This window comes from Phyllobates terribilis, unplaced genomic scaffold (genome assembly GCF_046119375.1).
Source record: "Phyllobates terribilis strain yellow unplaced genomic scaffold, ASM4611937v1 Scaffold_5__5_contigs__length_657084704, whole genome shotgun sequence".
Lineage (NCBI taxonomy): Eukaryota > Metazoa > Chordata > Amphibia > Anura > Dendrobatidae > Phyllobates > Phyllobates terribilis.
Window position 1 is genome coordinate 341,529,138 of NW_027362765.1, and position 27,689 is coordinate 341,556,826.

General features: G+C 46.3%; 1 protein-coding gene across 2 annotated transcripts in view; it reads right to left on the reverse strand.

The window, feature by feature from the left end:
- Positions 1–27,689, reverse strand: part of INPP5F (inositol polyphosphate-5-phosphatase F) — a 233,470-nt gene that overhangs the window by 38,312 nt on the left and 167,469 nt on the right. The gene's annotated exons all lie outside the window — the stretch shown is intronic.

Below are 27,689 nucleotides of genomic sequence, written 5' to 3' on the forward strand. Positions count from 1 at the left end.
AGACGCCGGCGCAGGTGAGAAGTCAGGTGAGTATTTGATTTTTTTTTTCTTTATGTATGGATGCATGGGGCCTTATATGATGGGGGGGGTGATGACATCCTACATGGGGCCTTATATGATGGGGGGGTGATAACATCCTACATGGGGCCTTATATGATGGGGGGGGTGATGACATCCTACATGGGGCCTTATATGATGGGGGGGTGATAACATCCTACATGGGGCATTATATGATGGGGGGGTGATGACATCCTACATGGGGCCTTACATGATGGGGGGGTGATAACATCCTACATGGGGCCTTATATGATGGGGGGGTGATGACATCCTACATGGGGCATTATATGATGGGGGGGGTGATGACATCCTACATGGGGACTTATATGATGGGGGGGTGATAACATCCTACATGGGGCATTATATGATGGGGGGGTGATGACATCCTACATGGGGCATTATATGATGGGGGGTGATGACATCCTACATGGGGCATTATATGATGGGGGGTGATGACATCCTACATGGGGCATTATATGATGGGGGGTGATGACATCCTACATGGGGCATTATATGATGGGGGGGTGATGACATCCTACATGGGGCCTTATATGATGGGGGGGTGATGACATCCTACATGGGGCATTATATGATGGGGGGGGGTGATGACATCCTACATGGGGCATTATATGATGGGGGGTGATGACATCCTACATGGGGCATTATATGATGGGGGGGTGATGACATCCTACATGGGGCCTTATATGATGGGGGGGTGATGACATCCTACATGGGGCATTATATGATGGGGGGGGTGATGACATCCTACATGGGGCATTATATGATGGGGGGGTTATGACATCCTACATGGGGCCTTATATGATGGGGGGGGTGATGACATCCTACATGGGGCATTATATGATGGGGGGGTGATGACATCCTACATGGGGCCTTATATGATGGGGGGGTGATGACATCCTACATGGGGCATTATATGATGGGGGGGGGTGATGACATCCTACATGGGGCATTATATGATGGGGGGGTGATGACATCCTACATGGGGCCTTATATGATGGGGGGGTGATGACATCCTACATGGGGCATTATATGATGGGGGGGGGGTGATGACATCCTACATGGGGCATTATATGATGGGGGGTGATGACATCCTACATGGGGCATTATATGATGGGGGGGTGATGACATCCTACATGGGGCCTTATATGATGGGGGGGTGATGACATCCTACATGGGGCATTATATGATGGGGGGGGTGATGACATCCTACATGGGGCATTATATGATGGGGGGGTTATGACATCCTACATGGGGCCTTATATGATGGGGGGGGTGATGACATCCTACATGGGGCATTATATGATGGGGGGGTGATGACATCCTACATGGGGCCTTATATGATGGGGGGGTGATGACATCCTACATGGGGCCTTATATGATGGGGGGGGTGATGACATCCTACATGGGGCCTTATATGATGGGGGGGGTGATAACATCCTACATGGGGCATTATATGATGGGGGGATGATGACATCCTACATGGGGCATTATATGATGGGGGGTGATGACATCCTACATGGGGCATTATATGATGGGGGGTGATGACATCCTACATGGGGCATTATATGATGGGGGGGTGATGACATCCTACATGGGGCATTATATGATGGGGGGGTTGATGACATTCTACATGGGGCATTATATGATGGGGGGGGTGATGACATCCTACATGGGGCATTATATGATGGGGGGGGTGATGACATCCTACATGGGGCCTTATATGATGGGGGGGCTGATGACATCCTACATGGGGCATTATATGATGGGGGGGCTGATGACATCCTACATGGGGCATTATATGATGGGGGGGTGATGACATCCTACATGGGGCATTATATGATGGGGGGGTGATGACATCCTACATGGGGCATTATATGATGGGGGGGGGGTGATGACATCCTACATGGGGCATTATATGATGGGGGGGTGATGACATCCTACATGGGGCATTATATGATGGGGGGGGGTGATGACATCCTACATGGGGCATTATATGATGGGGGAGGTGATGACATCCTACATGGGGCATTATATGATGGGGGGGTGATGACATCCTACATGGGGCATTATATGATGGGGGGGTGATGACATCCTACATGGGGTATTATAAGATGGGGGGGTGATGACATCCTACATGGGGCATTATATGATGGCGGGGGGTGATGACCTCCGACATGGGGCATTATATGATGGGGGGGTGATGACATCCTACATGGGGCATTATATGATGGGGGGGGTGATGACATCCTACATGGGGTATTATATGATGGGGGGGTGATGACATCCTACATGGGGCATTATATGATGGGGGGGTGATGACATCCTACATGGGGCATTATATGATGGCGGGGGGTGATGACCTCCGACATGGGGCATTATATGATGGGGGGTGATGACATCCTACATGGGGCATTATATGATGGGGGGGGTGATGACATCCTACATGGGGTATTATATGATGGGGGGGTGATGACATCCTACATGGGGCATTATATGATGGGGGGGTGATGACATCCTACATGGGGCATTATATGACGGGGGGAGGGGTGATGACATCTTACATGGGGTATTATGTGATGGGGGGTTGATGACATCCTACATGGGGTATTATATGATGGGGGGGTGATTACATCCTACATGGGGTATTATATGATGGAGGGGGTGATGACATCCTGCATGGGGCATTATATGGGGCAGGAGGGGGGAAGTGACATCCTGCATGGGGCATTATATGAGGGGGGGTGACATCCTGCATGGGGCATTATATGGGGTGGTGACATCCTGCATGGGGCATTATATGGGGGGAGGTGACATCCTACATGGGGCATTATATAAGATATACTTTATTTATCCCGGAGGATATGGGGGGGGGGGGGGGGAGTGACATTCTGCATGGGGCATTATATGGGAGGGGGAAGTGACATCCTGCATGGGGCATTATATGGGGAGTTGACATCCTGCATGGGGCATTATATGGGGTTAGGTGACATCCTGCATGGGGCATTATAAGGGGGGGGGGTGACATCCTGCATAGGGCATTATATGGGGGGAGGTGACATCCTGCATGGGGCATTATATGGGGAGAGAGGTGACATCCTGCATGGGGCATTATAAGTGAAGGGGTGTGACATCCTGCATGGGGCATTATATGGGGGGAGAGGTGACATCCTGCATAGGGCATTATATGGGGGTGTGTGACATCCTGAATGGGGCATTATATGGGGGGGTGACATTCTACAAGGGGCATTATATGGGGGGGTGACATTCTGCATGGGGCATTATATGGGGGGGGGTAAGTGGCATCCTGCATGGAGCATTATAACGAGGGGGGGAAGTGACATCCTACATGGGGCATTATATGGGGGGGTGACATCCTGCATGGGGCATTACATAGGGAGGGGGTGACATCCTGCATGGGGCATTATATGGGGGGAGAGGTGACATCCTGCATGGGGCATTATATGGGGGGGTGACATCCTGCATGGGGCATTATATGAGGGGAGAGGTGACATCCTGCATGGGCCATTATATGGGGGGGGTAAGTGGCATCCTGCATGGAGCATTATAGGGGGGGAGTGATATCCTGCATGGGGCATTATATGGGGGGGAGAGGTGACATCCTGCATGGGGCATTATATGGAGGGGGAGAGGTGACATCCTGGATGGGGCATTATATGGGAGGGGGAGTGACATCCTGCATGGGGCATTATATGGGGGGGTGACATCCTGCTTGGGGCATTTTTATGGAGGGGGGGTCGGGGGGGGGGGGGGGGAGTGTGACATCATGCTCGGGGCATTATACGGGGGGGAGGGGACGTCCTGCATGGGGCATTATATGGGGGGGGGTGACGTCCTGCATGGGGCATTATATGGGGAGGGGGGGGAGTGACATCCTGCATGCGGCATTATATGATGCGGGGGAGTGACATCCTGCATGGGGCATTATGTGTGTGGCGAGGGGGCACAGCCTGCATGGGGCATTATGTGGGGGGGCACAACCTGCATGGGGCATTATGTGGGGGCCAGTATCCTGTATGGAGAGTTATATGGGGGCCAGTATCCTGTATGGAGCATTATATGGGGCCCATTATACTGTATGGAGGACTATATGGGGCCCATTATACTGTATGGAGGACTATGTGGTGCCCATTATGCTGTATGGAGGACTATGTGGGCCCATTATACTGTATGGAGGACTATGTAGTGCCATTATACTGTATGGAGGACTATGTGGTGCCCATTATACCGTATGGAGGACTATGTGGGGCCATTATACTGTATGGAGGACCATGTGGGGCCATTATACTGTATGGAGGACTATGCGGGCCCATTATACTGTATGCAGGACTATGTGGGGCCCATTATACTGTATGGAGGACTATGTGGGCCCATTATACTGTATGGAGGACTATGTGGGCCCATTATACTGTATGGAGGACCATGTGGGGTCATTATACTGTATGGAGGATTATGTGGGTCTATTATACTGTATGGAGGACAATGTGGGGCCCATTATACTGTATGGAGGACTATGTGGGGCCATTATTCTGTATGGAGCACTATGTGGGGCCATTATACTGTATGGAGGACTATGTGGGGGCTATCATACTGTCTGGAGGACTATGTGAGGCCATTATACTGTATGGAGCACTATGTGGGGCCATTATACTGTATGGAGCACTATTTGGGCCCATTATACTGTATGGAGGACTATGTGGGGCCATTATACTGTATGGAGGACTATGTGGGGCCATTATACTGTATGGAGGACTATGTGGGACCCATTATACTGTATGGAGGACTATGTGGTGCCCATTATGCTGTATGGAGGACTATGTGGGCCCATTATACTGTATGGAGGACTATGTGGTACCATTATACTGTATGGAGGACTATGTGGTGCCCATTATACCGTATGGAGGACTATGTGGGGCCATTATACTGTATGGAGGACCATGTGGGGCCATTATACTGTATGGAGGATTATGTGGGGCCCATTATTCTGTATGCAGGCATATGTGGGGCCATTATACTGTATGGAGGACTATGTGGGGCCATTATACTGTATAAAGGACTATGTGGGGACATTATACTGTATGGAGGACTATGTGGGGCCATTATACTGTATGGAGGACTATGTGGGGCCATTATACTGTATGGAGGACTATGTGGGGACATTATACTGCATGGAGGACTATGTGGGGCCATTATACTGTATGGAGGACTATGTGGGGTCATTATACTGTATGGAGGACCATGTGGGGCCATTATACTGTATGGAGGACTATGCGGGCCCATTATACTGTATGGAGGACTATGTGGGGCCCATTATACTGTATGGAGGACTATGTGGGCCCATTATACTGTATGGAGGACTATGTGGGCCCATTATACTGTATGGAGGACCATGTGGGGCCATTATACTGTATGGAGGATTATGTGGGTCTATTATACTGTATGGAGGACAATGTGGGGCCCATTATACTGTATGGAGGACTATGTGGGGCCATTATTCTGTATGGAGCACTATGTGGGGCCATTATACTGTATGGAGGACTATGTGGGGGCTATCATACTGTCTGGAGGACTATGTGAGGCCATTATACTGTATGGAGCACTATGTGGGGCCATTATACTGTATGGAGCACTATTTGGGCCCATTATACTGTATGGAGGACTATGTGGGGCCATTATACTGTATGGAGGACTATGTGGGGCCATTATACTGTATGGAGGACTATGTGGGACCCATTATACTGTATGGAGGACTATGTGGGGCCCATTATACTGTATGGAGGACTATGTGGGGCCATTATACTGTATGGAGGAATATGTGGGGCCATTATACTGTATGGAGGACTATGTGGTGCCCATTATACCGTATGGAGGACTATGTGGGGCCATTATACTGTATGGAGGACCATGTGGGGCCATTATACTGTATGGAGGATTATGTGGGGCCCATTATTCTGTATGCAGGACTATGTGGGGCCATTATACTGTATGGAGGACTATGTGGGGCCATTATACTGTATGGAGGACTATGTGGGGCCATTATACTGTATGGAGAACTATGTGGCGCCATTATACTGTATGGAGGACTATGTGGGGACATTATACTGTATGGAGTACTATGTGGGGCCATTATACTGTATGGAGGACTATGTGGGGCCATTATACTGTATGGAGTACTATGTGGGGCCATTATACTGTATGGAGGACTATGTGGGGCCATTATATTGTATGGATGACTATGTGGGGCCATTATCCTGTATGGAGGACTATGTGGGGCCATTATACTGTATGGAGGACTATGTGGGGACATTATACTGTATGGAGGACTATGTGGGGACATTATACTGTATGGAGGAGTATGTGGGGCCATTATTCTGTATGGAGCACTATGTGGGGCCATTATACAGTATGTAGGACTATGTGGGGGCTATCATACTGTCTGGAGGACTATGTGAGGCAATTATACTGTATGGAGCACTATGTGGGGCCATTATACTGTATGGAGGACTATTTGGGCCCATTATACTGTATGGAGGACTATGTGGGGCCATTATACTGTATGGAGGACTATGTGGGGCCATTATACTGTATGGAGGACTATGTGGGGCCCATTATACTGTATGGAGGACTATGTGGGGCCATTATACTGTATGGAGGACTATGTGGGGCCATTATACTGTATGGAGGACTATGTGGGGCCATTATACTGTATGGAGGACTATGTGGGGCCATTATACTTTATGGAGGACTATTTGGGGCCATTATACTGTCTGGAGGACTATGTGAGGCCATTATACTGTATGGAGCACTATGTGGGGCCATTATACTGTATGGAGGACTATTTGGGGCCATTATCCTGTATGGAGGACTATGTGGGGCCATTATACTGTATGGAGGACTATGTGGGGACATTATACTGTATGGAGGACTATGTGGGGACATTATGCTGTATGGAGGACTATGTGGGCCCATTATACTGTATGGAGCACTATGTGGGGCCATTATACAGTATGGAGGACTATGTGGGGGCTATCATACTGTCTGGAGGACTATGTGGGGCCATTATACTGTATGGAGGACCATGTGGGGCCATTATACTGTATGGAGGATTATGTGGGGCCCATTATTCTGTATGCAGGCATATGTGGGGCCATTATACTGTATGGAGGACTATGTGGGGCCATTATACTGTATAAAGGACTATGTGGGGACATTATACTGTATGGAGGACTATGTGGGGCCATTATACTGTATGGAGGACTATGTGGGGCCATTATACTGTATGGAGTACTATGTGGGGCCATTATACTGTATGGAGGACTATGTGGGGCCATTATATTGTATGGATGACTATGTGGGGCCATTATCCTGTATGGAGGACTATGTGGGGCCATTATACTGTATGAAGGACTATGTGGGGACATTATACTGTATGGAGGACTATGTGGGGACATTATACTGTATGGAGGAGTATGTGGGGCCATTATTCTGTATGGAGCACTATGTGGGGCCATTATACAGTATGGAGGACTATGTGGGGGCTATCATACTGTCTGGAGGACTATGTGAGGCCATTATACTGTATGGAGCACTATGTGGGGCCATTATACTGTATGGAGGACTATTTGGGCCCATTATACTGTATGGAGGACTATGTGGGGCCATTATACTGTATGGAGGACTATGTGGGGCCATTATACTGTATGGAGGACTATGTGGTGCCCATTATACCGTATGGAGGACTATGTGGGGCCATTATACTGTATGGAGGACCATGTGGGGCCATTATACTGTATGGAGGATTATGTGGGGCCCATTATTCTGTATGCAGGCATATGTGGGGCCATTATACTGTATGGAGGACTATGTGGGGCCATTATACTGTATAAAGGACTATGTGGGGACATTATACTGTATGGAGGACTATGTGGGGCCATTATACTGTATGGAGGACTATGTGGGGCCATTATACTGTATGGAGGACTATGTGGGGACATTATACTGCATGGAGGACTATGTGGGGCCATTATACTGTATGGAGGACTATGTGGGGTCATTATACTGTATGGAGGACCATGTGGGGCCATTATACTGTATGGAGGACTATGCGGGCCCATTATACTGTATGGAGGACTATGTGGGGCCCATTATACTGTATGGAGGACTATGTGGGCCCATTATACTGTATGGAGGACTATGTGGGCCCATTATACTGTATGGAGGACCATGTGGGGCCATTATACTGTATGGAGGATTATGTGGGTCTATTATACTGTATGGAGGACAATGTGGGGCCCATTATACTGTATGGAGGACTATGTGGGGCCATTATTCTGTATGGAGCACTATGTGGGGCCATTATACTGTATGGAGGACTATGTGGGGGCTATCATACTGTCTGGAGGACTATGTGAGGCCATTATACTGTATGGAGCACTATGTGGGGCCATTATACTGTATGGAGCACTATTTGGGCCCATTATACTGTATGGAGGACTATGTGGGGCCATTATACTGTATGGAGGACTATGTGGGGCCATTATACTGTATGGAGGACTATGTGGGACCCATTATACTGTATGGAGGACTATGTGGGGCCCATTATACTGTATGGAGGACTATGTGGGGCCATTATACTGTATGGAGGAATATGTGGGGCCATTATACTGTATGGAGGACTATGTGGTGCCCATTATACCGTATGGAGGACTATGTGGGGCCATTATACTGTATGGAGGACCATGTGGGGCCATTATACTGTATGGAGGATTATGTGGGGCCCATTATTCTGTATGCAGGACTATGTGGGGCCATTATACTGTATGGAGGACTATGTGGGGCCATTATACTGTATGGAGGACTATGTGGGGCCATTATACTGTATGGAGAACTATGTGGCGCCATTATACTGTATGGAGGACTATGTGGGGACATTATACTGTATGGAGTACTATGTGGGGCCATTATACTGTATGGAGGACTATGTGGGGCCATTATACTGTATGGAGTACTATGTGGGGCCATTATACTGTATGGAGGACTATGTGGGGCCATTATATTGTATGGATGACTATGTGGGGCCATTATCCTGTATGGAGGACTATGTGGGGCCATTATACTGTATGGAGGACTATGTGGGGACATTATACTGTATGGAGGACTATGTGGGGACATTATACTGTATGGAGGAGTATGTGGGGCCATTATTCTGTATGGAGCACTATGTGGGGCCATTATACAGTATGTAGGACTATGTGGGGGCTATCATACTGTCTGGAGGACTATGTGAGGCCATTATACTGTATGGAGCACTATGTGGGGCCATTATACTGTATGGAGGACTATTTGGGCCCATTATACTGTATGGAGGACTATGTGGGGCCATTATACTGTATGGAGGACTATGTGGGGCCATTATACTGTATGGAGGACTATGTGGGGCCCATTATACTGTATGGAGGACTATGTGGGGCCATTATACTGTATGGAGGACTATGTGGGGCCATTATACTGTATGGAGGACTATGTGGGGCCATTATACTGTATGGAGGACTATGTGGGGCCATTATACTTTATGGAGGACTATTTGGGGCCATTATACTGTCTGGAGGACTATGTGAGGCCATTATACTGTATGGAGCACTATGTGGGGCCATTATACTGTATGGAGGACTATTTGGGGCCATTATCCTGTATGGAGGACTATGTGGGGCCATTATACTGTATGGAGGACTATGTGGGGACATTATACTGTATGGAGGACTATGTGGGGACATTATGCTGTATGGAGGACTATGTGGGCCCATTATACTGTATGGAGCACTATGTGGGGCCATTATACAGTATGGAGGACTATGTGGGGGCTATCATACTGTCTGGAGGACTATGTGGGGCCATTATACTGTATGGAGGACCATGTGGGGCCATTATACTGTATGGAGGATTATGTGGGGCCCATTATTCTGTATGCAGGCATATGTGGGGCCATTATACTGTATGGAGGACTATGTGGGGCCATTATACTGTATAAAGGACTATGTGGGGACATTATACTGTATGGAGGACTATGTGGGGCCATTATACTGTATGGAGGACTATGTGGGGCCATTATACTGTATGGAGTACTATGTGGGGCCATTATACTGTATGGAGGACTATGTGGGGCCATTATATTGTATGGATGACTATGTGGGGCCATTATCCTGTATGGAGGACTATGTGGGGCCATTATACTGTATGAAGGACTATGTGGGGACATTATACTGTATGGAGGACTATGTGGGGACATTATACTGTATGGAGGAGTATGTGGGGCCATTATTCTGTATGGAGCACTATGTGGGGCCATTATACAGTATGGAGGACTATGTGGGGGCTATCATACTGTCTGGAGGACTATGTGAGGCCATTATACTGTATGGAGCACTATGTGGGGCCATTATACTGTATGGAGGACTATTTGGGCCCATTATACTGTATGGAGGACTATGTGGGGCCATTATACTGTATGGAGGACTATGTGGGGCCATTATACTGTATGGAGGACTATGTGGGGCCATTATACTGTATGGAGGACTATGTGGGGCCATTATACTGTATGGAGGACTATGTGGGGCCATTATACTGTATGGCGGACTATGTGGGGACATTATACTGTATGGAGTACTATGTGGGGCCATTATACTGTATGGAGGACTATGTGGGGCCATTATACTGTATGGAGGACTATGTGGGGCCATTATACTGTATGGAGTACTATGTGGGGCCATTATACTGTATGGAGGACTATGTGGGGCCATTATATTGTATGGATGACTATGTGGGGCCATTATCCTGTATGGAGGACTATGTGGGGCCATTATACTGTATGGAGGACTATGTGGGGACATTATACTGTATGGAGGACTATGTGGGGACATTATACTGTATGGAGGAGTATGTGGGGCCATTATTCTGTATGGAGCACTATGTGGGGCCATTATACAGTATGGAGGACTATGTGGGGGTTATCATACTGTCTGGAGGACTATGTGAGGCCATTATACTGTATGGAGCACTATGTGGGGCCATTATACTGAATGGAGGACTATTTGGGCCCATTATACTGTATGGAGGACTATGTGGGGCCATTATACTGTATGGAGGACTATGTGGGGCCATTATACTGTATGGAGGACTATGTGGGGCCATTATACTGTATGGAGGACTATGTGGGACCCATTATACTGTATGGAGGACTATGTGGGGCCCATTATGCTGTATGGAGGACTATGTGGGCCCATTATACCGTATGGAGGACTATGTGGTGCCATTATACCGTATGGAGGAATATGTGGGGCCATTATACCGTATGGAGGACTATGTGGTGCCCATTATACCGTATGGAGGACTATGTGGGGCAATTATACTGTATGGAGGACCATGTGGGGCCATTATACTGTATGGAGGATTATGTGGGGCCCATTATTCTGTATGCAGGACTATGTGGGGCCATTATACTGTATGGAGGACTATGTGGGGCCATTATACTGTATGGAGGACTATGTGGGGCCATTATACTGTATAAAGGACTATGTGGGGACAATATACTGTATGGAGGACTATGTGGGGCCATTATACTGTATGGAGGACTATGTGGGGCCATTATACTGTATGGAGGACTATGTGGGGTCATTATACTGTACAGAGGACCATGTGGGGCCATTATACTGTATGGAGGACTATGCGGGCCCATTATACTGTATGGAGGACTATGCGGGCCCATTATACTGTATGGAGGACTATGTGGGCCCATTATACTGTATAGAGGACCATGTGGGGCCATTATACTGTATGGAGGATTATGTGGGTCTATTATACTGTATGGAGGACAATGTGGGGCCCATTATACTGTATGGAGGACTATGTGGGGCCATTATTCTGTATGGAGCACTATGTGGGGCCATTATACTGTATGGAGGACTATGTGGGGGCTATCATACTGTCTGGAGGACTATGTGAGGCCATTATACTGTATGGAGCACTATGTGGGGCCATTATACTGTATGGAGCACTATTTGGGCCCATTATACTGTATAGAGGACTATGTGGGGCCATTATACTGTATGGAGGACTATGTGGGGGCATTATACTGTATGGAGGACAATGTGGGACCCATTATACTGTATGGAGGACTATGTGGGGCCCATTATGCTGTATGGAGGACTATGTGGGCCCATTATACTGTATGGAGGACTATGTGGTGCCATTATACTGTATGGAGGAATATGTGGGGCCATTATACTGTATGGAGGACTATGTGGTGCCCATTATACCGTATGGAGGACTATGTGGGGCCATTATACTGTATAAAGGACTATGTGGGGACATTATACTGTATGGAGGACTATGTGGGGCCATTATACTGTATGGAGGACTATGTGGGGACATTATACTGTATGGAGTACTATGTGGGGCCATTATACTGTATGGAGGACTATGTGGGGCCATTATACTGTATGGAGGACTATGTGGGGCCATTATACTGTATGGAGGACTATGTGGGGACATTATACTGTATGGAGGACTATGTGGGGCCATTATATTGTATGGATGACTATGTGGGGACATTATCCTGTATGGACGACTATGTGGGGCCATTTTACTGTATGGAGGACTATGTGGGGCCATTTTACTGTATGGAGGACTATGTGGGGACATTATACTGTATGGAGCACTATGTGGGGCCATTATACAGTATGGAGGACTATGTGGGGGCTATCATACTGTCTGGAGGACTATGTGGGGCCATTATACTGTATGGAGGACCATGTGGGGCCATTATACTGTATGGAGGATTATGTGGGGCCCATTATTCTGTATGCAGGCATATGTGGGGCCATTATACTGTATGGAGGACTATGTGGGGCCATTATACTGTATAAAGGACTATGTGGGGACATTATACTGTATGGAGGACTATGTGGGGCCATTATACTGTATGGAGGACTATGTGGGGCCATTATACTGTATGGAGTACTATGTGGGGCCATTATACTGTATGGAGGACTATGTGGGGCCATTATATTGTATGGATGACTATGTGGGGCCATTATCCTGTATGGAGGACTATGTGGGGCCATTATACTGTATGAAGGACTATGTGGGGACATTATACTGTATGGAGGACTATGTGGGGACATTATACTGTATGGAGGAGTATGTGGGGCCATTATTCTGTATGGAGCACTATGTGGGGCCATTATACAGTATGGAGGACTATGTGGGGGCTATCATACTGTCTGGAGGACTATGTGAGGCCATTATACTGTATGGAGCACTATGTGGGGCCATTATACTGTATGGAGGACTATTTGGGCCCATTATACTGTATGGAGGACTATGTGGGGCCATTATACTGTATGGAGGACTATGTGGGGCCATTATACTGTATGGAGGACTATGTGGGGCCATTATACTGTATGGAGGACTATGTGGGGCCATTATACTGTATGGAGGACTATGTGGGGCCATTATACTGTATGGCGGACTATGTGGGGACATTATACTGTATGGAGTACTATGTGGGGCCATTATACTGTATGGAGGACTATGTGGGGCCATTATACTGTATGGAGGACTATGTGGGGCCATTATACTGTATGGAGTACTATGTGGGGCCATTATACTGTATGGAGGACTATGTGGGGCCATTATATTGTATGGATGACTATGTGGGGCCATTATCCTGTATGGAGGACTATGTGGGGCCATTATACTGTATGGAGGACTATGTGGGGACATTATACTGTATGGAGGACTATGTGGGGACATTATACTGTATGGAGGAGTATGTGGGGCCATTATTCTGTATGGAGCACTATGTGGGGCCATTATACAGTATGGAGGACTATGTGGGGGTTATCATACTGTCTGGAGGACTATGTGAGGCCATTATACTGTATGGAGCACTATGTGGGGCCATTATACTGAATGGAGGACTATTTGGGCCCATTATACTGTATGGAGGACTATGTGGGGCCATTATACTGTATGGAGGACTATGTGGGGCCATTATACTGTATGGAGGACTATGTGGGGCCATTATACTGTATGGAGGACTATGTGGGACCCATTATACTGTATGGAGGACTATGTGGGGCCCATTATGCTGTATGGAGGACTATGTGGGCCCATTATACCGTATGGAGGACTATGTGGTGCCATTATACCGTATGGAGGAATATGTGGGGCCATTATACCGTATGGAGGACTATGTGGTGCCCATTATACCGTATGGAGGACTATGTGGGGCAATTATACTGTATGGAGGACCATGTGGGGCCATTATACTGTATGGAGGATTATGTGGGGCCCATTATTCTGTATGCAGGACTATGTGGGGCCATTATACTGTATGGAGGACTATGTGGGGCCATTATACTGTATGGAGGACTATGTGGGGCCATTATACTGTATAAAGGACTATGTGGGGACAATATACTGTATGGAGGACTATGTGGGGCCATTATACTGTATGGAGGACTATGTGGGGCCATTATACTGTATGGAGGACTATGTGGGGTCATTATACTGTACAGAGGACCATGTGGGGCCATTATACTGTATGGAGGACTATGCGGGCCCATTATACTGTATGGAGGACTATGCGGGCCCATTATACTGTATGGAGGACTATGTGGGCCCATTATACTGTATAGAGGACCATGTGGGGCCATTATACTGTATGGAGGATTATGTGGGTCTATTATACTGTATGGAGGACAATGTGGGGCCCATTATACTGTATGGAGGACTATGTGGGGCCATTATTCTGTATGGAGCACTATGTGGGGCCATTATACTGTATGGAGGACTATGTGGGGGCTATCATACTGTCTGGAGGACTATGTGAGGCCATTATACTGTATGGAGCACTATGTGGGGCCATTATACTGTATGGAGCACTATTTGGGCCCATTATACTGTATAGAGGACTATGTGGGGCCATTATACTGTATGGAGGACTATGTGGGGGCATTATACTGTATGGAGGACAATGTGGGACCCATTATACTGTATGGAGGACTATGTGGGGCCCATTATGCTGTATGGAGGACTATGTGGGCCCATTATACTGTATGGAGGACTATGTGGTGCCATTATACTGTATGGAGGAATATGTGGGGCCATTATACTGTATGGAGGACTATGTGGTGCCCATTATACCGTATGGAGGACTATGTGGGGCCATTATACTGTATAAAGGACTATGTGGGGACATTATACTGTATGGAGGACTATGTGGGGCCATTATACTGTATGGAGGACTATGTGGGGACATTATACTGTATGGAGTACTATGTGGGGCCATTATACTGTATGGAGGACTATGTGGGGCCATTATACTGTATGGAGGACTATGTGGGGCCATTATACTGTATGGAGGACTATGTGGGGACATTATACTGTATGGAGGACTATGTGGGGCCATTATATTGTATGGATGACTATGTGGGGACATTATCCTGTATGGACGACTATGTGGGGCCATTTTACTGTATGGAGGACTATGTGGGGCCATTTTACTGTATGGAGGACTATGTGGGGACATTATACTGTATGGAGTACTATGTGGGGCCATTATACTGTATGGAGGACTATGTGTGGCCATTATACTGTATGAAAGACTATGTGGGGACATTATCCTGTATGGAGGACTATGTGGGGCCCATTATACTGTATGGAGGACTATGCGGGGCCATTATACTGTATGAAAGACTATGTGGGGACATTATCCTGTATGGAGGACTATGTGGGGCCCATTATATTGTATGGAGGACTATGTGGGGCCATTATACTGTATGGAGGACTATGTGGGGCCATTATACTGTATGGAGGACTATGTGGGGCCATTATACTGTATGGAGGACTATGTGGGGCCATTATACTGTACGGAGGACTATGTGGGGCCATTATACTGTATGGAGGACTATGTGGGGCCATTATACTGTATGGAGGACTATGCGAGGCCATTATACTGTATGGAGGACTATGTGGGGCCATTATAATGTATGGAGGACTATGTGGGGCCATTATAATGTATGGAGGACTATGTGGGGCCATTATACTGTATGGAGGACTATGTGGGGCCATTATTCTGTATGGAGCGTTATATGGGGGCCATTATACTGTATGGAGGACTATGTGGGGCCATTATACTGTATGGAGGACTATGTGGGGCCATTATACTGTATGGAGGACTATGTGGGGCCATTATTCTGTATGGAGCGTTATATTGGGTCCATTATTCTGTATGGAGCGTTATATGGGGTCCATTATTCTGTATGGAGGACTATGTGGGCCCATTATGCTGTATGGAGGACTATGTGGGGCCCATTATACTGTATGGAGGACTATACTGTCCGGTCTGCATTGTCAGCTGCGAGGATTTGCCGGTTTCTGAGCTATTGTAGAATTTACAATAGATATCGCTCATGTAATGTAAGAAGTGAAATCTTTGCATTGTACTGTATATATATATTTCTCTGCATCATGAATCGTGTATGTGTTAAAGGGGCCACTGAGACTCTTTCGCCTGGGGCCCACAAATCAATGGAGCCGGCCCTGTCCTGGATCCACCATCTTCCCCTTTTTGAAGATAGGGACAACATTCGCTCTTCTCCAGTCTTCTGGGACTTCTCCTGTTCTATAAGATTATGGAGAGTGGTTGAATAATTTCTTCTACGATCTCCTTCAGTACTCTGGGGTGTAATTCATCTGGACCTGGAGACTTGAACTCATTTATGTTATCTACGTATTCCCTGACTATTTCTCTGTTTATAGATCGTGTGGATTCTTCTATTCCTTCATGATGTTGATTTTACATTTACTTTTTGGGAGAAAACAGAAGGAAAATAGGAATTTACAAGCTCAGTCTTCTCAGCATCCTATAGCATCTTTGACTTGTATTTTACTTTTGACATACCCCCAAAATCCATTCTTCTTGCTTTTGACATCTCTTGCAAGCCTCAATTCATTATCCGCTTTAGCCATGAGCTTTCCACATCTGGCCACTTGGATTTCTGTCAATTCCTCAAGGCAAAACTGCTCCAGCTCCTTCAAGTTCGATGGTTTCCTCTGGTGAACAGCGATCTTCAAGTCAGGCCACAGATTCTCCATTGGACTAAGGTCTGGGATGTGACCGGCCGCTCTAGAATATTTACATGTTTCCCTTTACACCACTCGAGTGTTCCTCTAGCAGTAGCTTTGGGTCATTGTCTTGCTGGGAGGTGAACCTCCATCCCAGTCTCAAATCATTGACAGACAAACAGATTTTGCTCAAGAATATCCCTGGATTTCGCACCATCCATCCTTGCTCGACTCTGAACATTTTCCCTTTCCCTGATGCCGAAAAACATCCCCACAGCATGAGGCTGCTACCACCTTGGTGGCCAAAAAGTTAAACTTTGGTCTCATCTGACCACAGCACCTTCCTCCGTACACTTGGGGAGTCTCCCACATCTCTTTTGAAAAAATCAAAACGAGCCTTACAATTTTTGCATGAAAATAAAGGCTTTTTTTCTGCCCACTCTTCCATAAAGGCCACATGTAACACTGAGTCACTGCTCACGGGCAAGCCCCGAGACAGGGTAGTCAGGAGGGCCGACGTCAGATACCATGAGGACTCATAATTCAGACAAGAGTCCAGGAGGGAACATCAAAACCAAAAGGACAGTCTGTACTTCAGCTCCACAATGAATGGTTCCTGAAGATTGGGGTGGATTCGAACAGGAGCAGACACAAAAATACATTAAGTACTTTTTCAAGTTTTCAAAAGCCGCAGTAGCATCCGGTAACCCAAGCTTGAGGTCGGCCCCCCTACCCGTGAGGTCAGTAAGAGGATTAACAATATGAGAAAACCCCTTAGTGAATTTGCTATAATAGTTGGCGAATCTTACAAAACGTTGCAACGCTTTCAGGTCACGAGGTTGAACCCAATCAATTATGGATTGCACCTTCCCAGGATCCATTTTAAACCCATCAGCCAATAAAATGTTTCCCAGAAATGAAACCTCCGGAACAGAAAAAATACATTTCTCAATTTTGGCAAACAAAGAATTTCCCCTCAATCTTTGTAATAGTTCACGGACATGTTCCTGATGAGAGTCCAAACCAGGCGAGAAAACCAAAATATCATCAAGGTAAATCACAAATCTGCCAATGCAATCAGAAAAGACATCGCTCATAAAGCGTGGAAGCACTGCTGGGGCATCGGTTACCCCAAAAGGCATGACAAGAGTTACGAATATGTGGATGCGTATTACATTGTAAGCCCCTCTAAGATCCAGCTTAGAAAACCATTTAGCCCCCGTAAACTGATTATAGAGGTCGGGATGAGGGGAAGGGGGAAGTATTTTTAACCGGGATCTTCAGCAAAGCTTCACAGAACTGATCATGGCGGTACGTTCAGGCCCAGATGAATTGTACCGGCGAGCTTTAGGTTATTTAGCACCAGGGACAAGATCAATAGTACGGTCATAAGGAGCAGGGCCGGCTGCAGGATTTCATGGGCCCCAGGAGGAAAAGTCTCAGCGGCCCCTTTAACACATACACGATTCATCATGCACAGATACCGCAGAGAAATTATATATTTATTAAAATATATTCTAATATATTTATTATATAGTACAGACCAAAAGTTTGGACACACCTTCTCATTTAAAGATTTTTCTGTATTTTCATGACTATGAAAATTGTACATTCACACTGAAGGCATCAAAACTATGAATTACCACATGTGGAATTATATACTTACCAAAAAAGTGTGAAACAGCTGAAAATATGTCTTATATTCTAGGGTCTTCACAGTAGCCACCTTTTGCTTTGATGACTGCTTTGCACACTCTTGGCATTCTCTCTCTCTATATATATAGTACAGTGCCAAAGATTTCACTTCTTACATTACATGAGCGATAACTATAGTAAATTCTACAATAGCTCAGAAACCAGCGAATCCTCGCAGCTGACAATGCAGACCGGACACTATAGTCCTCCATACAGCATAATGGGCCCACATAGTCCTCCATACAGTATAATGGCCCCACATAGTCCTCCATACAGTATAATGGCACCACATAGTACTATATACAGTATAATGGCCTCACATAGTCCTCCATACAGTATAATGGGCCCACATAGTCCTCCGTACAGTATAATGGCACCACATAGTACTATATACAGTATAATGGCCTCACATAGTCCTCCATACAGTATAATGGACCCACATAGTCCTCCATACAGTATAATGGGCCCCACATAGTCCTCCATACAGTATAATGGGCCCACATAATCCTCCATACAGTATAATGGGCCCACATAGTCCTCCATACAGTGTAATGGGCCCCACATAGTCCTCCATACAGTATGATGGGCCCCACATAGTCCTCCATACAGTATAATGAGCCCCACATAGTCCTCCATACAGTATAATGGGCCCACATAGTCCTCCATACACTGTAATGGGCCCCACATAGTCCTCCATACAGTATAATGGGCCCACATAGTCCTCCATACACTGTAATGGGCCCCACATAGTCCTCCATACAGTATAATGGGCCCCACATAGTCCTCCATACAGTATAATGGCCCCACATAGTCCTCCATACAGTATAATGAGCCCCACGTAGTCCTCCATACAGTATAATGGCCCCACATAGTCCTCCATACAGTATAATGGCCCCACATAGTGCTCCATATAGAATAATGGCCCCACATAGTGCTCCATACAGAATAATGGCCCCACATAGTCCTCCATACATTATAATGGGCCCCACATAGTCCTCCATACAGAATAATGGCCCCACATAGTCCTCCATACAGCATAATGGCCCCACATAGTCCTCCATACAGTATAATGGCCCCACATAGTCCTCCAAACAGTATAATGGCACCACATAGTACTATATACAGTATAATGGCCTCACATAGTCCTCCATACAGTATAATGGGCCCACATAGTCCTCCATACAGTATAATGGCCCCACATAGTCCTCCAAACAGTATAATGGCACCACATAGTACTATATACAGTATAATGGCCTCACATAGTCCTCCATACAGTATAATGGGCCCACATAGTCCTCCATACAGTATAATGGCACAACATAGTCCTCCATACAGTATAATGGCCCCACATAGTCCTTCATACAGTATAATGGCCCCACATAGTCCTTCATACAGTATAATGGCCCCACATAGTCCTCCATACAGTATAATGGCCCCACATAGTCCTCCATAAAGTATAATGGCACCACATAGTACTATATACAGTAAAATGGCCTCACATAGTCCTCCATACAGTATAATGGGCCCACATAGTCCTCCATACAGTATAATGGCACCACATAGTACTATATACAGTATAATGGCCTCACATAGTCCTCCATACAGTATAATGGGCCCACATAGTCCTCCATACAGTATAATGGGCCCCACATAGTCCTCCATACAGTATAATGGGCCCCACATAGTCCTCCATACAGTATAATGGGCCCCACATAGTCCTCCATACAGTATAATGGGCCCCACATAGTCCTCCATACAGTATAATGGGCCCCACATAGTCCTCCATACAGTATAATGGGCCCCACATAGTCCTCCATACAGTATAATGGGCCCACATAGTCCTCCATACAGTATAATGGGCCCACATAGTCCTCCATACAGTATAATGGGCCCACATAGTCCTCCATACAGTATAATGGGCCCCACATAGTCCTCCATACAGCATAATGGGCCCCACATAGTCCTCCATACAGTATAATGGGCCCACATAGTCCTCCATACAGTGTAATGGGCCCCACATAGTCCTCCATACAGTATAATGGGCCCCACATAGTCCTCCATACAGTATAATGGGCCCCACATAGTCCTCCATACAGTATAATGAGCCCCACGTAGTCCTCCATACAGTATAATGGGCCCACATAGTCCTCCATACACTGTAATGGGCCCCACATAGTCCTCCATACAGTATAATGGGCCCCACATAGTCCTCCATACAGTATAATGGCCCCACATAGTCCTCCATACAGTATAATGAGCCCCACGTAGTCCTCCATACAGTATAATGGCCCCACATAGTCCTCCATACAGTATAATGGCCCCACATAGTGCTCCATACAGAATAATGGCCCCACATAGTGCTCCATACAGAATAATGGCCCCACATAGTCCTCCATACATTATAATGGGCCCCACATAGTCCTCCATACAGAATAATGGCCCCACATAGTCCTCCATACAGAATAATGGCCCCACATAGTCCTCCATACAGCATAATGGGTCCCATATAATGCTCCATACAGAATAATGGACCCCATATAATGCTCCATACAGAATAATGGACCCCATATAATGCTCCATACAGAATAATGGACCCCATATAATGCTCCATACACAATAATGGACCCCATATAATGCTCCATACAGAATAATGGACCCATATAATGCTCCATACAGAATAATGGACCCCATATAATGAGCCATACAGAATAATGGACCTCATATAATGCTCCATACAGAATAATGGGCCCCATATAATGCTCCATACAGAATAATGGGCCCCATATAATGCTCCATACAGAATAATGGGCCCCATATAATGCTCCATACAGAATAATGGGCCCCATATAATGCTCCATACAGAATAATGGACACCATATAATGCTCTATACAAAATAATGGACCCCATATAATGCTCCATACACAATAATGGACCCCATATAATGCTCCATACAGAATAATGGACCCTATATAATGCTCCATACAGAATAATGGACCACATATAAAGGACCCCATATAATGCTCTATACATAATAATGGACCCCATATAATGTTCCATACAGAATAATGGACCCCATATAATGCTCCATACAGAATAATGGGCCTCATATAATGCTCCATACAGAATAATGGACCCCATATAATGCTCCGTACAGAATAATGGGCCTCATATAATGCTCCATACAGAATAATGGACCCCATATAATGCTCCATACAGAATAACGGACCCCATATAATGCTCCATACAGAATAATGGGCCCCACATAATGCTCCATATAGAATAATAGACTCCACATAATGCTCCATACAGAATAATGGACCCATATAATCTTCCATACTCCTCATCGTCTTCCAGCTAGGCACAGCAGAGGGCGTTGTAGTGCCGTCATCACGCCCTCTGCCCTTAAGCTTCACAGAGTCAGAAGACGCGGGAGAGACGGCATCAGGGAACGAGGAGGGGTAAGTACTGCAAGTGCCGGGCTCTAAACAAGTGGGGGGGGGGCCCACTCGCGGGCTCTAGCACCGGGCTCCCCTGACTCACAGGCCCCATAGCACACCAGTGTCCAGGACAGTGAGTGTGCCCTGGCACTTGCCCCGGTGGTGGTGACACCGGCCCTGATAAAGACGATGGGGAGGTAATATCTCTGTCTCTTTTTCCGAGAACACATCTCCAAAGTCTTTCAGGTTCCCCGGTAGACCCTCCAGACTTGCAGAGCTTACTTGCACACAGCTTGGACATTTCTTATGACACTTAATTTCCTTCCGACACCAATCAATAACCGGATTGTGAATGAGTAACCATGGAAGCCCCAACACCACCCCAGCACATCGCCTATCCAAGACAACACAGGAGATGGATTCAGAGTGAAGAGCTCCTATTTGAAGCGTGAACTCCACCATTACAAATCTGACACCGTTCTGAAGTAGTGAAGTTTATTAAAGCACAAAAATGTGAATGGGTTTTGTCAGACTAAGTGCACCTAATCCTAATTTCCAAACCAGTTCAAAATCAAAGTTAGCTGCAGACCTCTAGTCAATGAAAGCCAATGCTGGAAATGTCTCGTTCTTGAAGGACAAAACAGTTTTAAGCAGTACTTTATCGGAGGAGAAAAAGGGTACCGGAAAGTCTGGGTGACCTCCTCGACCAACATCCAGACTTAGACGTTTTCCCGACGGCTTACTTGCTTGAGGGCGAGCTGAGAAGTCCTTTAAAAAATGTCCTGAGAGACCACAGTATAAACAGAGTCCAATATCCTGTCTCTGTTTTTCTTACTCTACAGCACGGAAACTGTCAGCTTGAACCTCCATTGGCCCTACCGTGAGTAGAGGAGTCTGCTCCAGAGAAGAATACAAGGCATCCCGCTGCCCACCATGCCGCTCACAAATTCTGCAGTCCATCTATACGGCCTTGATTATGGCTTCCGCCAAAGAACCATGCAGAACCAGAGTATCCTGCAGGGATTCAGACAGACCTCTATGAAATTGGCACCTAAGGGCCGCATCATTCCACTGAACCTCAGTGGACCACTGTCAGAATGCAGTCCAGTAGTCCTCAGCGGTGCGGCTCCCGTGTCAGGTTCACGATCCTAGCCGCAGCGACCTGGATTCTGTCTGGTTCGTCATGGATTACTCTTAAGGCATCAAAGAAAGGCATGAACTGAAGACCATTCTGGGTCTTGTGGGGACAAGGAAAATGCCCAAGTTTGGGGGCCCCCCTCGCAACAGGGACATAACTATTACCACCCGCTAGAACTCATCCCCTTAAGACCGGGGTCGTAGGGTAAAGAATAGCCTACATCTCTCCCTGAACACTCTAAACTGGTTTTGCTCCCACGAAAACGTATACTGATTCAGAGGAGACCAACTGGACATCATAGAGAACAGACATCACAGTCTCTGCTAGCAGGGAAGGGCTAGAGGAAGCTTTCATAAAACGAATAATCTGACCCTAGTACTGTGATAATCCCAGTCTCTGGCATTCCTTAGCCAGATCCTGCATCTTCGGAGTCAAATTCGCCACCTGGTCACAGAGCGTGTAAACAGGCTTCATACTGGCAAAAAAAAATATCGTATACAGTCAGTTGTAATGTGACACTTAGTGACTACTCATGAGCGAGCTGTGAGACAGGGTAAGCAGGAGGTCAGATACCAGGAGGGCTCCTAGTACAGGGGGAAAAGACAAAGACATGGTCAGGAACAGTACAAGGTACGTCAAAACCAGGGAGTACAACAAACGGATTGTCAGAGGCCAATTCCGGGATCAGATACCTGAAGTCAGAGAGCGTCAATAGCAGAAGGGATAATTCACACGAATTGTCACAATAGATCTGAGGTCATCAGCAAGGTCAGAAGTTAGACACAGAGCGAGCACACACGCCTACCTAAAGCAGAGCTACAACTGATATTCTGCTGCTCACAGATAGCCAGCTAAATACCTAGCAAATATTGAAAACAGGAGACACCTGAGGAAACGCCCGCGGACTAGACCAGATTGACAGCCCTACTGCTCAATTAAAATGCTGACAGCCCAGCACGCCCCAGGAACAGATTGGATGACTGAACTGTCACTTACAAAACCCACAGTCCAGCACACTCCAGATCCCATAGGGCGACTGAGGCGTCACTAGGCCACAGTCCGTGATGGAACCGTGACACCACCTCTATGGAGTGTACGGCTTATTGTGGTTGTATACACAGATAATCCAGTTTCCACTTGCGAACTCTGCAGCTCCTTCATGGTTACCTTTGGTCTCTGTGCTGTCTCTCTGATTAATGCCCTCCGTGCCCAGGCTGAGAGTTTTGGTGGCGCCCTCTCTTGGCAGGTTTGTTGTGGTACCATGTTTTTACCATTTGATGATAATGGATTTGATGGTGCTCTGGGGGATCATCAGAGATTGGATTTTTTTTTTTTTAACCCAAGTGTGACTTGTACTTCTCAAAAACTTTGTCCCTGACTTGTTTGGAGATCTTCTTGGTCTTCATGGTGTTGTTTGGAGATCTCCTTGGTCTTCATGGTGTTGTCTGGAGATCTCCTTGGTCTTCATGGTGTTGTGTGGAGATCTCCGTGGTCTTCATGGCAGTGTTTGGAGATCTCCTTGGTCTTCATGGTGTTGTCTGGAGATCTCCTTGGTCTTCATGGTGTTGTCTGGAGATCTCCTTGGTCTTCATGGTGTTGTGTGGAGATCTCCTTGGTCTTCATGGTGTTGTGTGGAGATCTCCTTGGTCTTCATGGTGTTGTGTAGAGATCTCCTTGGTCTTCATGGTGTTGTGTGGAGATCTCCTTGGTCTTCATGGTGTTGTCTGGAGATCTCCTTGGTCTTCATTGCAGTGTTTGGAGATCTCCTTGGTCTTCATGGTGTTGTGTGGAGATCTGCTTGGTCTTCATGGTGGTTGATTAGTGGTGCGTCTTGTTAATGGTGTTGCAGTCTCTGTGGCCTTTCAGAGAAGGTTAAGTGTATATACTGACAGACATGTGACACATTGCACACAGGTGGACGCCCTGTCACTATACATGGACTTCATCGTAAAGGGAGTGAATACTTATGCACATGCCAATTGTTAGTCATTTGATCCTATAGATGTAATTTATGCCGATATTTTCCTCACTTCACCGGCTTAGACTACTTACTGCTGATACATCACACAAATCAGATTACAGAAATATTTACCCACAGGATATAACGTAAGAAAATAGGGAAAAACCAAGGAAATGAATACTAAGAAAACACCCGAGCATGCTCGTAAATTTCAAGTAATGAGCATGGTCGCTCATGACTATTGCAGACTGATCTCTGTGACCTTTGAACCTTTGGGCAGGCAAGAGGGAATAAAATGTGAGGAGGTTCGTGTGATCTGCCAGGAGGAAAGAGCCATTACCAGGAGGAGCAAATTTTGCCAGATACAACCTCATTTCAGCCCCTGGCAAAAATGAGGGTCACTCAAGATGAAGAACAGTGAAGATGGGTGATAGCTCTTTCTAAACGTTAGTATGTGGTTGCAGACGTTAGCAAGTGATCCATAGTCCACGGTACTGTTAATTAGGTCCTGGAAAAAGCTGTAATGTCTGAAACCGGAAAGCATCATGGTTGTGACGGTGCCGGTCACCAATGCGAAGCAAGTGCTACAGCCAAAAAGGTAATGGATGTCAGAGTATAAATTTCTGGAGAACATGAGAAGTCCCAGAAGATTGGAGAAGTGCAAATGTTGTCCCTATCTTCAAAAAAGGAAAGAAGATGGAGCCAAGAAATTACAGGCCAGTGATACTTACTTCTATACCAGGAAAGATCTTTGAACAAATTATTAAACATCATGTATGTAAGTACCTGGATAAGAATGAAGTGATTAACCAGAGTCAGCATGGGTTTGTAACTAACAAGTCATGTCAGACTAACTTAATTTCCTTCTATGACAGAATCACTGACTGGGTGGATCAGGTAAATGCGGCAGATATAACATATCTCGACTGTCACATAAGCATTTGGTAAAGTATCTCACACTATCCTTATTGAAAACATGACCAAGTAGGGGATTGACAAAGCTACGGTTAGGTGGATTCATAACTGGCTCAGTGATCATACTCAGTGGTAATACATGGTGGCACATCCAATTGGAAGAGTGTTTCCAGTGGGGTACCACAAGGCTCCGTCCTGGCCCCAGGGTTGTACAACATTTTTATAAGTGATTTAGATGAGGGAACTGAAGGTAAACTAATCACATTTGCAGAGGATGCAAAGCTAGAAGGGATAGCTAACACTAGAGAAGACAGAGAAAGGATTCAGAAGGATCTAGATGAGCTTGATCAATGGGCTTGATCCCATTATAGAATGGGACTCAACAGGGAGAAATGAAAGATTCTACATCTGGGTAAGAAAAACGAAAATGACATCTACAAAATGGGAGGAATAGAACAAGGCAACAGCACGTGTGAAAAAGACTTAGGTATACTAATAGATCACAGACTGCACATGAGTCAAAGGTGTGATGCAGCAGCAAAAAGGGAAACCCAGTTCTGGGAGGTATTAGGAGAAGCATAGAGTCTAGATCACGTGAAGTCATTATCCCCCTCTACTCCTCCTTGGTCAGACCTCATCTGGATGCTGTGTCCAGTTCTGGGAGGTATTAGGAGAAGCATAGAGTCTAGATCACGTGAAGTAATTATCCCCCTCTACTCCTCCTTGGTCAGACCTCATCTGGATACTGTGTCCAGTTCTGGGAGGTATTAGGAGAAGCATACAGTCTAGATCACGTGAAGTCATTAACCCTCTCTACTCCTCCTTGGTCAGACCTCATCTGGATACTGTGTCCAGTTCTGGGAGGTATTAGGAGAAGCATAGAGTCTTGATCACGTGAAGTAATTATCCCCCTCTACTCCTCCTTGGTCAGACCTCATCTGGATACTGTGTCCAGTTCTGGGAGGTATTAGGAGAAGCATAGAGTCTAGATCACGTGAAGTCATTATCGGTCTTTACTCCTCTTTGGTCAGACCTCATCTGGATACTGTGGCCAGTTTTGGGCGCCACATTTTAAAAAAGACATTGAAAAACTGGAGCAAGTTCAGAGAAGAGCGACCAGAATGGTGACCGGTCTGCAAACCATGTCCTACGAGGAACGGTTACAGGATTTGGGAATGTTTAGCTTGGAAAAGAGAAGACTGAGAGGAGACTTAATAGCTGCCTACAAATATGTCAAGGGCTGTCACATTGTAGAAGGATCATCTTTATTCTCATTTGCACAAGGAAAGACTAGAAGCAATGGGATGAAACTAAATGGGA